Source organism: Teleopsis dalmanni, chromosome 2 (assembly GCF_002237135.1).
Source record: "Teleopsis dalmanni isolate 2A chromosome 2, ASM223713v2, whole genome shotgun sequence".
Lineage (NCBI taxonomy): Eukaryota > Metazoa > Arthropoda > Insecta > Diptera > Diopsidae > Teleopsis > Teleopsis dalmanni.
In genome coordinates this window covers 7,811,476-7,825,561 of record NC_051847.1, presented here as the reverse complement: position 1 = coordinate 7,825,561, position 14,086 = coordinate 7,811,476, and the positions used below count along the sequence as shown (strand labels likewise).

Genomic DNA, 14,086 nt, shown 5'->3' with positions numbered 1-14,086 from the left:
ATCAGTCAAGTGCAGATATGAGCAACTCAGAGCGAAGAAGAGCCAATTTGGCTTTGTTGTTTCCCGCGCCTGTAAAAGTGTCGCTAGCAACGTCAAATTTATGCTGAAATGCACCGCATTGAGAGTGTCAACTCAGTAGGGATTGGAGTTGGTATTGCGATTGTGATTGGAATTGGGTACGTTTTGCCGTTTTGCCGTTTTGCTCGCTTTCGCTTTAACTCCACTTTTGATGCACTGATGTGGCGCAGCAGAACAGTCATGTCCTATTTAAGGATACACTAGTATATTGTTGCCTTTGATATCGATGTTGTTGCCTTTTTGTTCCTTCCTTTTTTCTATACAGCAATGATATTGTTGTTGTTGCTATTATTGTTGTGTTACTGATTTTATTGTTACTGTCGGAATGAATTATTCAATAGTTCAACTTGAAATACTGGATTGTTTCGTTGGATCGTTGTCTGTTGTCTGTTGAAAATGCGTGTGATTTAATTTATTAAAGTTTTTACTTTTATTTTTAGAAAAAGCACGAACGCCAATGGATTAAACAAGTAAATTGGAATGGTGAAATCCTAAGCAATTGCTTAGTCATGATGCCAAACGCTTGTTGCAACTATTTTTATGATGAAATTTCTTTCATTTAATGAATTTGTTACTTTATTTTAAGAGAGTGAAACCAATAATGTAAAAATATACTATAAAGTTTTCGTAGTAAATATTAAAACAAATATTGGAGATAAAAGTAGTTGTAGTTTAAAATTAAATTTATAGTACAAGTATAACACTATCAACAAATGAAATTGTAGCAGGCATTATATTGGATGGTATAAAAAATAACTTTATAAAGCTATTCTAATTTTCCTTTTACTTCCCTTGTTCCTGAATGAATGATAAAAAATTAACTAGTCCAACGGCACAGAATGGTTCCGGGCCTACTAGTAACATATGCTTTCCTGGCAAATTTGCAGATAATTTCATTGCAAAGAACTTTTCATCATAGAATATAAACCAATTTATTTTAGTAATAGTGTAACTGCCTAATTATCTATGCATTTATATATATGCATCTATAAAGTTCTATATATACTCATGTGTAAATTATTTATTATAAGAGATATCAAGGATCACCACAATGTTATGGAATGGGACAGAAAATGTTGAACAGAATCAGTTACTTACATGAATGACTATAAGTATACACAACATTTATCAACAAAATTTCATTTTTTTACACGAACTTTAACCATGAGTATTACTTATTTATTCTCTGAAAGATGTATAAAAATATATAACCTAATAACTGACTAAGTAAAACCTGAAATAATAAAACATCAAATCATTAAAGCAAAATGTTATAAGTAGGCACGACGAAATACTAACATCATTAGAGAAAGCCACTGAATGTTATATAGTGTGACTACTTTCCAATCAACTCAGGTGCAGTTTCTAATTTATAATTAGACAAATTGAAATAAGCTAAAAGTAGATACGAAAAACAATTTGAAACCTTAGTAATAATATTAGTTTAATATTATAAAATGAAACAATAGTGCAAAGTAATTAGAGCTGCGAACGGTTACATGATATCAAAGTACACATATAAGTATCTGCAGTATTTGCTATTATGCAAAATGCACACCATAACCCGCTCGTTCAGAGATTAAATTAATTACATACTTGAACATATATAAACAACCTTAATAAATATATTACTTTTAAAACTTACATTTACGCGTAGAACCGTTCACTTAAAAGTTGTAATCTTGGGCAAAGGCTTGTCGCTTTTTTGCATCCGAAATAACACGTTTGTGCAGTTTTGCAGATACTCGAGTGTATTGCAGAATAGACAGATAAAGTCGTTCAAAGTTGATATCAAAATAAACATGTACGTGAATTTGAAAATAAAAATTAAATATAAAATATCTTGTTTTTTGATTCGCACATTATTTCAAATTATATGTCAAGGGTTGCTACATACTAGTATATTTTATATTCAAATATTTGAATAAAAAATAATAATAATATATAATAAAAAACACAAGTTAACTTTGACTTTGTGAAAACATAAGTTCCCTTCACGGATATATACTCGTATTGAAGATTTGCTAACAAAAGTTTTTGGATCAGGAAACATAAACTTATGAGTATATAATAGAATAAATTCCATCACTAAAGCGTTGATGATGATATTTGATTAAATTTCAGTTACTTAACAATTAAAGTAATACTTCTCATAACAATATTTCGCGGAATAAATAGATTATTTAGCAACTGCACTAAAATCTACACCAAAAAACTCTATTTATATTAAAAAAATTTATAATTAACTATTAATATTTAAATCCAAATTTGAGTGGGATCTAATGATATACCGTATATATATAAATGTTTCCCTTCCCAGTAAATAAATCATCCTAGGCTTTATGGTAACTATGGCGTAATTCCGCATGGTCAATCCAAACTTAATAGTGATATACAATAGTGGACGCATAAACGTCTTCCACTTAAGAACATTTTTAATCTAAAATGAACGATAAAAACTCTGGGTTAATTGTACTCCTCGGGTAAATATGATAAGTAGTCGGTATTTCTTTGAACACATTTATCTGTAAATTACTGTATACTACACTAAATATCCATATTCAGACACCTAGAAACTACAGTTTGTTCTGTACAGTATTTTTAGCAAAAACAAAAAACATATTTTCCGTTTTCGATTTATATAAGGAACGTATGGACTACACTCTTTTAATTTCGATGCCAAGAAATGTGGCATCAAAATCCAACAGGTACTGTGCATGACTTCATATAACTATCTAATAGGCAAAGAGTTTGCATTGAAACAGAGAGACTGAGTGACAGCACCATATAGCACAATAGACTACCTGAATCTCAATGTATAGTATCTATTATTAATTAATAATAATAATAACATCGAAAAATTGATTTGCCTGTTTGAACTAGCATTGGACATATGCGGTATTTATGGCATTATAAATAAATCAGACAGCTCAAAAGATTTACATAGTATATATGATTTTCAAAAAGAAGTGGCTGTGATTTCATATATTAATAATGTCAATTTGATGCGCAAAATACAAAATAAAAGAAGAAATTGTTTTCTTCACTTCTTCATATATGGAAACAAAGCTAAATAATTGATTGTTTAGTATACCCAAGTCATTGCTGTCCTACATTCTTAACCTTTACCTAATTTTTCAATCCTAACCACTCCTATAATTTCAAAAAAAATTTCCTGAACTTAATTTGCATATAAGCACACTTGACTTAACTCAATACAACTGCAAGCCCAACTAATTTGACATTTAAACATTTTAGTCCGTTCTCATGTAAGCATTTCAGACATGCGAATCGACATAGAAACACTGGATTAAAACCAATTTTCGCACAAGGTTTGTCATTTAGAGGCAACCCAACATTTTTTCCAAATGTAAAAATTAGAAACACTTGTCACGCCTTAAAACCACAAATTACAAAAACAACACACAATAAAGTGTTAGCCAAATTGTGGATAACAAGGAAAAAAGCTTAAATCGCACAAACCAACATTTTTCAGGCACAACTGACCTAAATCTTCACTTACTCAACCACAAAAAACTATTTTCCGTACGTTTCTGAAGCCACTTTTTATGGTTGTATTTTTCTTTCACATTTTCATTGTCGCAGGCATAAAAGACTACAGGCAAAGAAAACCGAGATAAAAAACTAAAATAATAAAGTCTTATCTACTTTTTATAGAGAATGCCATTATTTTGAACAAACAATGATAAACATTAATAAAGAGCCTTGGACTGAACTTAGCCAGTCACAGTTCTACGCCCACACACAATCCCCAAAGTAGTTTGTTCTGCTTAGCAAATGAAAATGAAAAAATAGTGAATCCGTTTTCTTTGCATCTCGTTTCATTCAGGAAATTCCATGGCAATACACAATATATAGTAAGCCTACTAGGAATACGAACAAAGGCATAATAATTTATCAATAAGCCGATCACATGCATTGAAATTCTTTGTCTGTCCGCTCAACGCTGTGAAGTGATTTGTCGAATAGCACCTCACCGACACATTTTCCACCCGGTGCTTATAGCACCGTGAAATGTATGAAAATGATTTAACCTAATGAAGTTCATTAAAAGGACACCTCGAAAGCCTTTAAGGAAAATTACTTTTCTCCACGCTGGATAAAAGCTTTATAGTTTATTGTGTCATTACTAGTAAATCACTTCCTTACCGATTTTTCTTTATTGTATAGCCAAATTAGTTTCACTATAATTTATGATCGTAGCTGGCAGATACTTTCGAGGTGTGTGAAAGATAAAAAATTAACTTTCTGTTATCAGTTATGCTACGTTATAAAAACGAATATATTTAGCGGAATATAAAAGATTGAACACAATACGATTTAGTGAAGTACAGCAATTTACTAATAATAATGAATAACACAATAGAATAGCATGACAGAGGACATATAATGTATGGGTGTGTAAGGACAAAATTATACTTTTAAATCGGTGAATATATGTAATACCATACAACATTATTTTTTAGAATAAATAGCAAAACAAAGGTACTCAATTTCACTAAAAGTTGATTTTTAATTTTCGATTATATAGATGATGAATACTACAGCTGGGATACTTTCAAAAAAGTTTACTTCTTTTCACAGCTGCACTCACACATTAATCGCATAATCAATTAATAAATGAGACCTTCATCTGTGCTACTTAAAATTAAGAGAAGACGATAAAACAACAAACAAAACTCTTGAGTTCCTTGAAACCCGTGACTGAATTTTGAAAGACTTTGATTATCTGAGACGCCAGACTTTACCAAAAAAAACATCAGCCTATAGATTCAAAATAAATCACTATTGTCAATAGATGCTATTTCGGACTAAGTAGATACGTATATAAGTAGTCTCTTATTAAAGTTAACATGCCGTCATACGCATTATGTCATGCGATTAATATGCTCCTATCAGCAAAATCTTAGATTTGGTATCTGTTGTTGGAAACACTAGATTATAAATGATTTTAAGGTCATTTCTCGGTACTACCAGCTGGCGACAGTAAACTGCTCATCAGAGTACCTGGACAGCTCGAAGGTCTATAGCTATATGTCTATAAAGCCTAACCTACTAAGTTGGTAAGTTCAGTTTAAAGACCGTACAGATCATACTAAGGACATAATGATTTTAAATCAATTCTGTAATATTCTGAAGATTTATCCTTTGATATCGGTCTTGAAAATTAAAAGCTTGACTTGAAAAAGAAGGATTTATCTCTTACAACAAGTTCATCATAATAATAAGGTTTGACACTAAGAATTTTTAAAAGCTTAACTGAATATAAAGTTATTAATTAGTTAGTACTAAAATTAGGTGCTACAATACAAACATTTTTTTAAAAACGAATTAGAACTATTCGACTGAACACTTCAAGTTCTTATATATATCTGAAGATATTCAATCTTTTCGAACAGATAAAGTTTCGAATCGTCTATACTTTTATTTACGTTATATATTGCATTAATATTAAATAGATATATATTTACATATATCCCTTTGATTCATTTCGAATGGAGGGTTCAAGCTACCAACCACTCTTCTCCCAGCTTGCCTACTTGTATGGTTAAAACATATGGCGGCTCGCTGTGTTTGAACATCAACATATTTGAGAACAGTTTGATTACAGTCCTTATTTGTCTATAATACAGGTTATAGAGTGTTTTGTTATATACTAGATTTATTTATATATTTAATTGCCAATCATTTGCATTTGTGTTTGATTTGTGCTTAACACAATGCAAATATTCATGATTTACTTCGACGTTCCTAAATCAATAAATTGACGCAAATACAATATAAACGTTTTAACTATTTGGTAGATATTTACAGATTAAGTAACTAATATTAAAAATATGTGTATATTAGTTTGAAAGTAAACAATACATTTTATTATAATTTTAACTCACTTTTTGACTAATTAATTCCTGTGCTGTATTGTTCTTCCAATGAAGGAACACATTTTTGCTGTTGTATTTCGAGCTGAAAACAAATGAATATTAATTTAATTTTATTGCAATCATCTATGATATTAAGACAATTAAGAAATTAAATATATGTAAATGCAAAATTACTAAATATAATAAATTTTATTTCTCTATGCCTTAAATTTTTGTTTTATGTCATAAATCTTTTAACTTTGGTGTAATGAAAACATCAACAAAATATACAAACTGCTTAAATCTGCTGAGCAATTTTGTAAAACTATATACCTATATATATTTTTTTAATTTTTTATATTTTTACACAATAATGATAATAATAACTTAATTAGGTAAATTATTCCATTTGTGTTTTATATACAAAATTATGTTGTAAATGAGTTTTGGTGTTATGTTATATAGCTTATGCCTTTGACATGGAAACCTAAGTAATAATTCCAAATGTCAATCTAATTAAAAATAAATTATTTATTGTTGCGAGAAATTTGTTTATAGATATATCTATCCATATCCATATGCAATTGTAGGCTTTCTTTCTATCGTCGCTTCATACGAAATAATTAACGTTTTAATTAAAACATTAAAATGCGTGTTTTTATATTTCTATTTGTGGTTCGTTAGTGAACATCACACGAAAATTCCGTAAATATTATCACGCCTCATTAATAATTTAGTTAAATTAATTAGTCAGAAAAATGTTTGAATTTAATTAAAATTAAAAATAATTGAGAAATTCCGGTAAATAAGTGTATATCCTGTGGGAAAATGATTTAAAACATTTTGTGGTTGACAAATTTTTAATGAAAATTTATCATTTTCTCCTTAATAAATTTATTGAAAGAATTGCTTCGTAATATATACTTCTACTATTATTAGGTTGATATTGAATTTAATACTAGAAATCGTAAAAGTAGTTTATGAAATTTGTATCCGGAAATTATAAGTTATCTATATACAAGTACCTAATAAACAAAGAGTAACTCTTTAGTTCTGGATGTGTTATTAGCAATACGGTAACCCCACTAAACGTAACATTTGCAAACACTTTTTTTCCCCGAAAACTGTATGCAAAACGCACTTTGTATTTTTAGTACCATAAACGTTTAAAAAATGCAATATATTAGGTAATATAAATAGTATCCATCGTTTTTGGCACATATTACCGGCGAAACACTTGGCCAAATTATTCATAGTGGCTCTTTGGTCAGTCAACTTTTGCTATTAAAATTTTTACATAGACTGACGATTTTAATCTAGTACCGACTTCAAAAGACAGCTGTGCTACTACCAATCAAACCCACAAAAATTTTAAGTATTTAGTCACTTACTCTTAAATATTGTTTATTATCTCTTCCTAAAACACAAATCACAGTCAGATAACAAAAGGTCTAGCCTGTACAGTAGATGCATCAAAGCTTCCCAATCAAGTTCCAACAGTTTGTTCCGAGTTATCAAAGATTTTTGGAACTCCCTTTCTGTCCACCAATGCTGGTGGTTTTTTCTTGATTATTTCATTCTAGCAATCGATTTGAGCGCAGTAGAAAACCGTATTAACCATTGAACTAGCTCTTTTTTTTGCTACTGCTTCGAATTATAATGAAATTTTTCTGACAGTTGTATGTAAATCTATCATTACAATGCCAATAACTGATGCTAATGTGATGTTTCAAACATGTCATCAACCTTACCTACAATACAATTCTTTTTTTAATTTTCAGTAAAAGTTCATCTTCAATATATCTATAGTAATTTGCTATACCTAATTGACTAAGTTTCCTGCATTTAGAAACCAAGCTATACTTTCATGTGCATGTCTGTGAAGAAACTTTGTTTCGTATCATTTTTTTTTTAATTCACTTTTTCCAAATGAATAAAAGTTTTCTTTTATAAGAGCAGAGCCTGTCAATACTAAGAACTTCTCGGTCAAATGCGATGACAAGCAAAACTATTTGTATTTGCCACATAGCCGCCACCCACTGTGCCAGCAAGACGGCTAGTTCTATAGAAAAAGAAGTTCATTAATAGAATTTAATATCTTCAAAAGCGATTACAAGCAAAAATCAAAATATTAAAAGTGAATTTATTAAGTAATGCCTGAGTTTTTAAAGAATAATAGCAAATTATAAAAGCAATCTCAGCCTCAAGAATATCCCAAACTCATGCTGTACATTAAGCAAACTCATCATTGAAGCTGCAAATCAATTTTTTCCTCTATCCGTACAAGAAAAATGTCGTAATCTTGTAAAAGTGCTTGAAGTATCTTCCAATGAACAAGCAATTATAAAAGTTAATATCATAAATAAAGTACAAACGAAACATACAAAAAAAACATGAAAAATTACTATGAAAAATTCGCAAAACAAATTAAAAGTTAAAAACGTAACAAATCGGAGGCGGCAAACTTCGACTTTAATAGCTTTGAGTGTGCTGCGGTAGTGCTAATGATCACAGATACAAACTTTTAGTTAAATGGCGATTTATTACTTTGAAGGCTTTTTAAAAAATATTTATAGAGTTTTTATTTTAGACATTATTTTTATACTCATTTGCTTGTAATTACTGAAACACTACAATAATGACAATAATTGTGTTTTACGAATAAGTAAAAGTTCCCATAGCGGGTGTTTAGGTGTTTACTTCAAAAGGTTGAAGGGCCTGGCTTGATTGGACTTTATCTAGTTTTGAATATATATGAGTAGTTTTGAAATCAAATCAATTATATCGCAGTACGCACACATTATTCCTAATGACCTTAACGAACATCTTTGTTTTTTTATTACTGAAATCTAAATTCGCACTTTTTACTTAGCACAGTTTGATCTTTGGCACTTGAAGGCGTTCCGAAGTAAACATGAAGAATAGCTCAGGAAACCACATTATAGCCCGCAGTTGATTTATAAACTCAAACCAAAGCTTTAATTATGCTAAATTAATGTTTTCTTGTTATTTCCAATTTTTGGTTTAATTTATTTCGTAATTTGCCTATAGAAAAATATTTGAAACTTTAGCACTCAGTATGCTACTAGCATTTGAATAAATTAACAATTTCTTCGAAGTATACGTAAAAATTTTAAAACAATTTTAATTGCTGAAACCTGATATTAATAAGCATAAATAATCAATTATGATTCATTTGACTGGTTTATGCCTAAAGAACTTTTTTAGTTCATCCAAATTTGGCAGTCTAATAGTATATGTAAAGTAAAGAAAATGCGTACATGTGTTTCACCAAAATAACATATTTCTGAGTAATCAGAGTATATTAGTTAAGAAACGAAGACGAAGGGTAATTAAAGAGCATTGTATCTATAAAGTATATGTGGTTGCATTCTTACCAAAATTACAACTCATTCCAGATACTACCGCAAATAATCGATAATTTATGAGTACTTCAGTTATAAAATTAAAATTTCTAAATTCAAATGAATTTTCCCATGCATCCCAAGAATTAATAAAAAATGAAAGCTTTTTATAACAAATACGCATATATTAAAATCATGCATATTTTCATATACTCGTACGTTTGAATAATTTTTACTGCAGGTTCGCATCAATAATGAAGCCAGCATAAATTCTAAACATTATTGCCATAAATCACAGTATTTCATGTTGTATCCGCTGGCAGGTGTAATTATAATGCGCCATTTAAGCAATTGAAGGAAGCTTAAAGTCATTGCGAAATATGTTTCGAGTATGCTATCATCTCCTTTTTGAGCAACGTCATCAGAGCACTGCGTAAATATCGCATGAAACGATGGATGGCTTCATGGTGAGCGCCACAGAAATGCCATTTATTGCAACAACCAACACACCAACTCCACTCATAAGACTTAAAGACGCTTTATTTATGGTTAAAAGCATGCGCCCGCCATCCATGGCACAACAACTTCATTCTGAAATATGAGCATTTTTATTAAATAGTCTCTACCTGTACATTTCTCTGTTGACTACAACAACAAATGTTAGTGCTACACAAAGACCTAACCACACTCGCCATAGTTTCACAAAGAAACTGCGTTATAACCGAAGACCTGTGGTTGAGCTATGGGCGCTTGTAGTCAGTTTAGAGCATGCCTTTTATACCGTAATCCGCATGAATACCATACTTTGTAGTAAATTAAGGGAACAGTGTATCTCATTGCCTGGCAGTCAAACCAGCAATTTAATTTTATTTGTAAATGTCCTTTAGACTCAATTCTCCTAAAACTCTTTAAACATCGAATTACTTTGTTGCAGATTGAGGCAATACTTCTCATTACAATGTCTTACTGTCTTACTGGCAATTAATTGTCGTTAATGATACCTTCGCTCTGACTTTAGTCTTGAGATTTTGTCTTACCTGGAAGCTTCAAACTGTGTTGCATTTAATTGGTGATTCCTTTTATTTCTTGTGATTTTATATTTAAGATTCAAATTTATTCGATTCATAAATTTTTCTTCAACAACTTTTTTATGTTCTAATAAAATTTTAATTCTCTTTTGTTTGCAACTTTTTTTTTTATTTTAAATCTACTTTTAATTTGCTAACAGTTTTCTTCATTGACTCGCTTCCTACAAGAGTTTTGAACTACCACATTTAAATACAATAAAATCTTTAGATCGACGACAGTAAAAGTACTTCAGATGTACGCGTACATAAAATATATATTTTCTTAATAGCGCTATATACTTTCATCAAGTGTGTAATCCATCACCGCATAGTACGAAAATAAAATAGTAAATTTATGATTATTATAACAAATGAATAAAGATTACATTTCTCCTAAAATTAGTTACAGTGTAGTAAAAATATATCATGAGGCCCTATGCTCCACTGGGAGAAGAGGACTGTAGTAAGTAAGAGTATGTCATATGAAAAGTAATATTCAAAATTTTATGATGAAAAAAGTGTAAGGAGTGGTTAACTGTTATATTGAAACTATAAAAATGTGGCTACTGAAACTATGAAATGTAGTATTTGTAAGTATGTATGCGCATATATATAAATAATATAGAATATAAAATAACTATCAACGTTTTAAAGTCAAAAATACTGATGGTCAATTTAAAGAGGAATAAAAATATTAATTTTCAATTAATGTCCAAGTTTTTAGTTTCTATTATTGTTGATTTTAAGAATTTCTCGCAGATATGTATCTCAAGGTTTTATTCAGGTTTTACGTGTATTGCTTTTGAGTGTAATATCTCACATAAATATTCCGAATACCAAAAGTTTATTAAAACTCATAGTTACGAAATCCATGAAATAGGTGCGAGTAATACTAATTGAATGTAAGACGTAATAGAGGATAAAATTTTTATAAGAATCAAAATGTTGCTACTCAACCAACTAAATGAGACTAATATAACATCCATAATCATATAATATATAATTATAATTTTAATACCAGTACTGAGTTTCAGTTGTCTTTATAAATGCCTCTGGCTGGTTCTAGCTTGAGCTTCTCTCTACTCGAGGACTCGTTCCTCTCTCCACCACAACTAACCTACGGAGTTTCACAAAGGAAAAATGTCAATATATATAATTTTATTTTTGAATACTTTGTCAAATATATTACATTAGAAACAGTTCATTAAAGGCATTCATTGAAGACTTTCCGGCAAATACTCAACACAAAACAAAAGTACAAATATCATCAAAACATGAATCTATAAGGATCCATTCTTCTTGCGAAGGTACAACTACTACGGTAATAGTTAGTAACACTTGTTATCTATGGGTATAAAAGACATGTGTCGAGAGGTTCTTGAATTCTACATAGAATGCTTTGGAATGCATCGAAAATATGGCTGGCATTTTATTGTTACTTTTATGTATCAACGCAAAAATGTTCTTTATATAATCTCTCTTATTTTGTTGTTAAGGAAATATATTCAATTGTTCAAACATAGCATGTATTTTATAACTATTTATACTTATTATTATAGTTAAGTTAAGGTTAATTTATTCAAATTCAAATACCGTCATGGCATTTGATCTGTCGTGCACAGTTGTTGAAGGTATTTACACACCTCAAATGATTAAGCAGCTATGCTTTATCACTTAGAACCAGCTGCACTTGGTTAAAATATATTTTCCATAGTTTTTATAATTCCAAAAACTAAAGTTCAATATCAATTTGTAGGGAAAACTCTTTATTAACTGATATTGTTCGCAATCCGTGAGCATGAACTTATGTACAGCTGCAATTGTTTAAGTCAAGCAATCTCTCAATTGACGTGAGATACATAAATAAATGAATTTTATTTGCAGGTGCATTTCCTCTATATCTCTATTTAGATTTATCTATATTTTTATATTTCACTTTTCTGATATTGTATGTCATATACAAAATATAAAAAAAAATTGACATGTTGGTTGTATGTTAGTTTTATTGACTATGGAATATTGGCAACTAGTTGTAAACCCAAATAAATGCTTTATCAGTGAGATAACCATAATATCAAACAAATTTGATGACCGCAAGATATATTAAACGATAAATCTGTTTCACTACGCAGTTGATTTTTTATTATTTTATTGAGGACAAATACATAAAACATTCTAAATAGTGTAGATATAGACTATATGCAGTTAAGAATAAATATTAAACCCATGATGTTTTACAACCATATACTCTGCATATAGAACTATTGATCAGATATTTTAAATATAGCAAAAATAATTTATAATAAAAAAAACCTACTTGAGCTTGGTGTCATGTCAATTAAACTAAACATAATTAGATATTATAAAAATTAATGCAACTATCTATCAATTTCTCTGCAAAACTGCTGTCAATTATTGGCAATGCTGCAAAATAAAAATAAATATTTAAAATTAAAATATAAGATCTAACTTATGCAACGAAGATTTTACAGTTGAACTTTAAGTGCATAACTCATAAATAATTTTTTTTTTTTTATGAAAAGCCATTAAATGCTAATTTATTTCGCTTTGACATTTTAATAGTCAGCATTATGCACGCCTTGGCTTTTCACAATTGGCATTACGAGTATAACATGAAGATGGAAATGAAAATGGAAATGTCAGAAGATTAAAAAATGAATATCTCAGTGATTCAAAAATATCAAAGTTTAATTGTTTGCCAAATGGCGTTGCGTTGTAATTTGTGGGTCAACTTCAGCACAACTCTGAACTTAACTGCAAATATCAAAGCTACAGCACACGGCAAAACTTTGTACATCTTCGAATGCTTAATGGTTTTGCAGCATCTTTGCACTTTCCGCTTCCGACAACGCTGCATCTGCGCAAAAACGGCTACATGAGTGTGCACTTTTATGTGATATACTTTTCCGTAACTCACCAACAACAATTGATTAAGTAATAATTGCAAATAATGAACAGTAACTTTGTTACGTTGTGTCATTATTATTTAATGTATTGAAGAAATACTTTCGAAGCCACTCATTTTTGCACTTAAATAAACTCATAAAAAATTGTTAACTTTCACTGTAGACTACAGATGAACTCGTCGATGTGCGCCCTATCTGCACATGCACTGCCAACTCATATGAGAGGCTGTATTTATGCATATAGTATATAATGAATATAAATAAATAAAAATACTTTCAATTCAATAGTTATTTTTTGTTTTTTTGTGTATTAATTTTCATTAAATAATTTTTTGTTTTTTTTTTGTGTATTTTTAAACGGCAACAGTAGCTTCTCCAGCGCCCAGTACTCAGCACTGCTGACCACAGATGTCGACGCATCAATTTACGACACGCGCTTAAATTGATTTCTTGTATCTCATAGTTTTTTTCGGAAATCTGTGCTTTGTGTTTTATAATAAAAATTTATACAATAAAACAGTGAATATACCAAAATAAATTTAAGCGATTTAATTTGTGGCATTTTCTTCTTTGTTTAAAAAATAATTTATATTAATTATTACTTCATTTTTGCAAGTTTTCATTTCAATAAACAGAAATGAGCGCGCAAAATTTATTTTATGCAATCCGAGCGGTGAAAATATCATTTCCGCTGTTGAATGGTTTTATGTTGAATGTATTTTTAAAATTATTTGCATTAAAATGCATAAAATATTTTCAATTTTTAT

General features: G+C 29.6%; 1 long non-coding RNA gene across 1 annotated transcript in view; it reads right to left on the bottom strand.

Annotated features, from left to right (window-relative positions):
• Nucleotides 1-5,987: 5,987 nt before the first annotated feature.
• The window catches only part of LOC119677471, a 34,729-nt gene continuing 26,630 nt past the window's right edge, over nucleotides 5,988-14,086 (bottom strand). The window contains exon 3 of the long non-coding RNA XR_005252265.1: nucleotides 5,988-6,063. This is a non-coding gene — a long non-coding RNA (uncharacterized LOC119677471). The remainder of the gene's footprint in view (nucleotides 6,064-14,086) is intronic.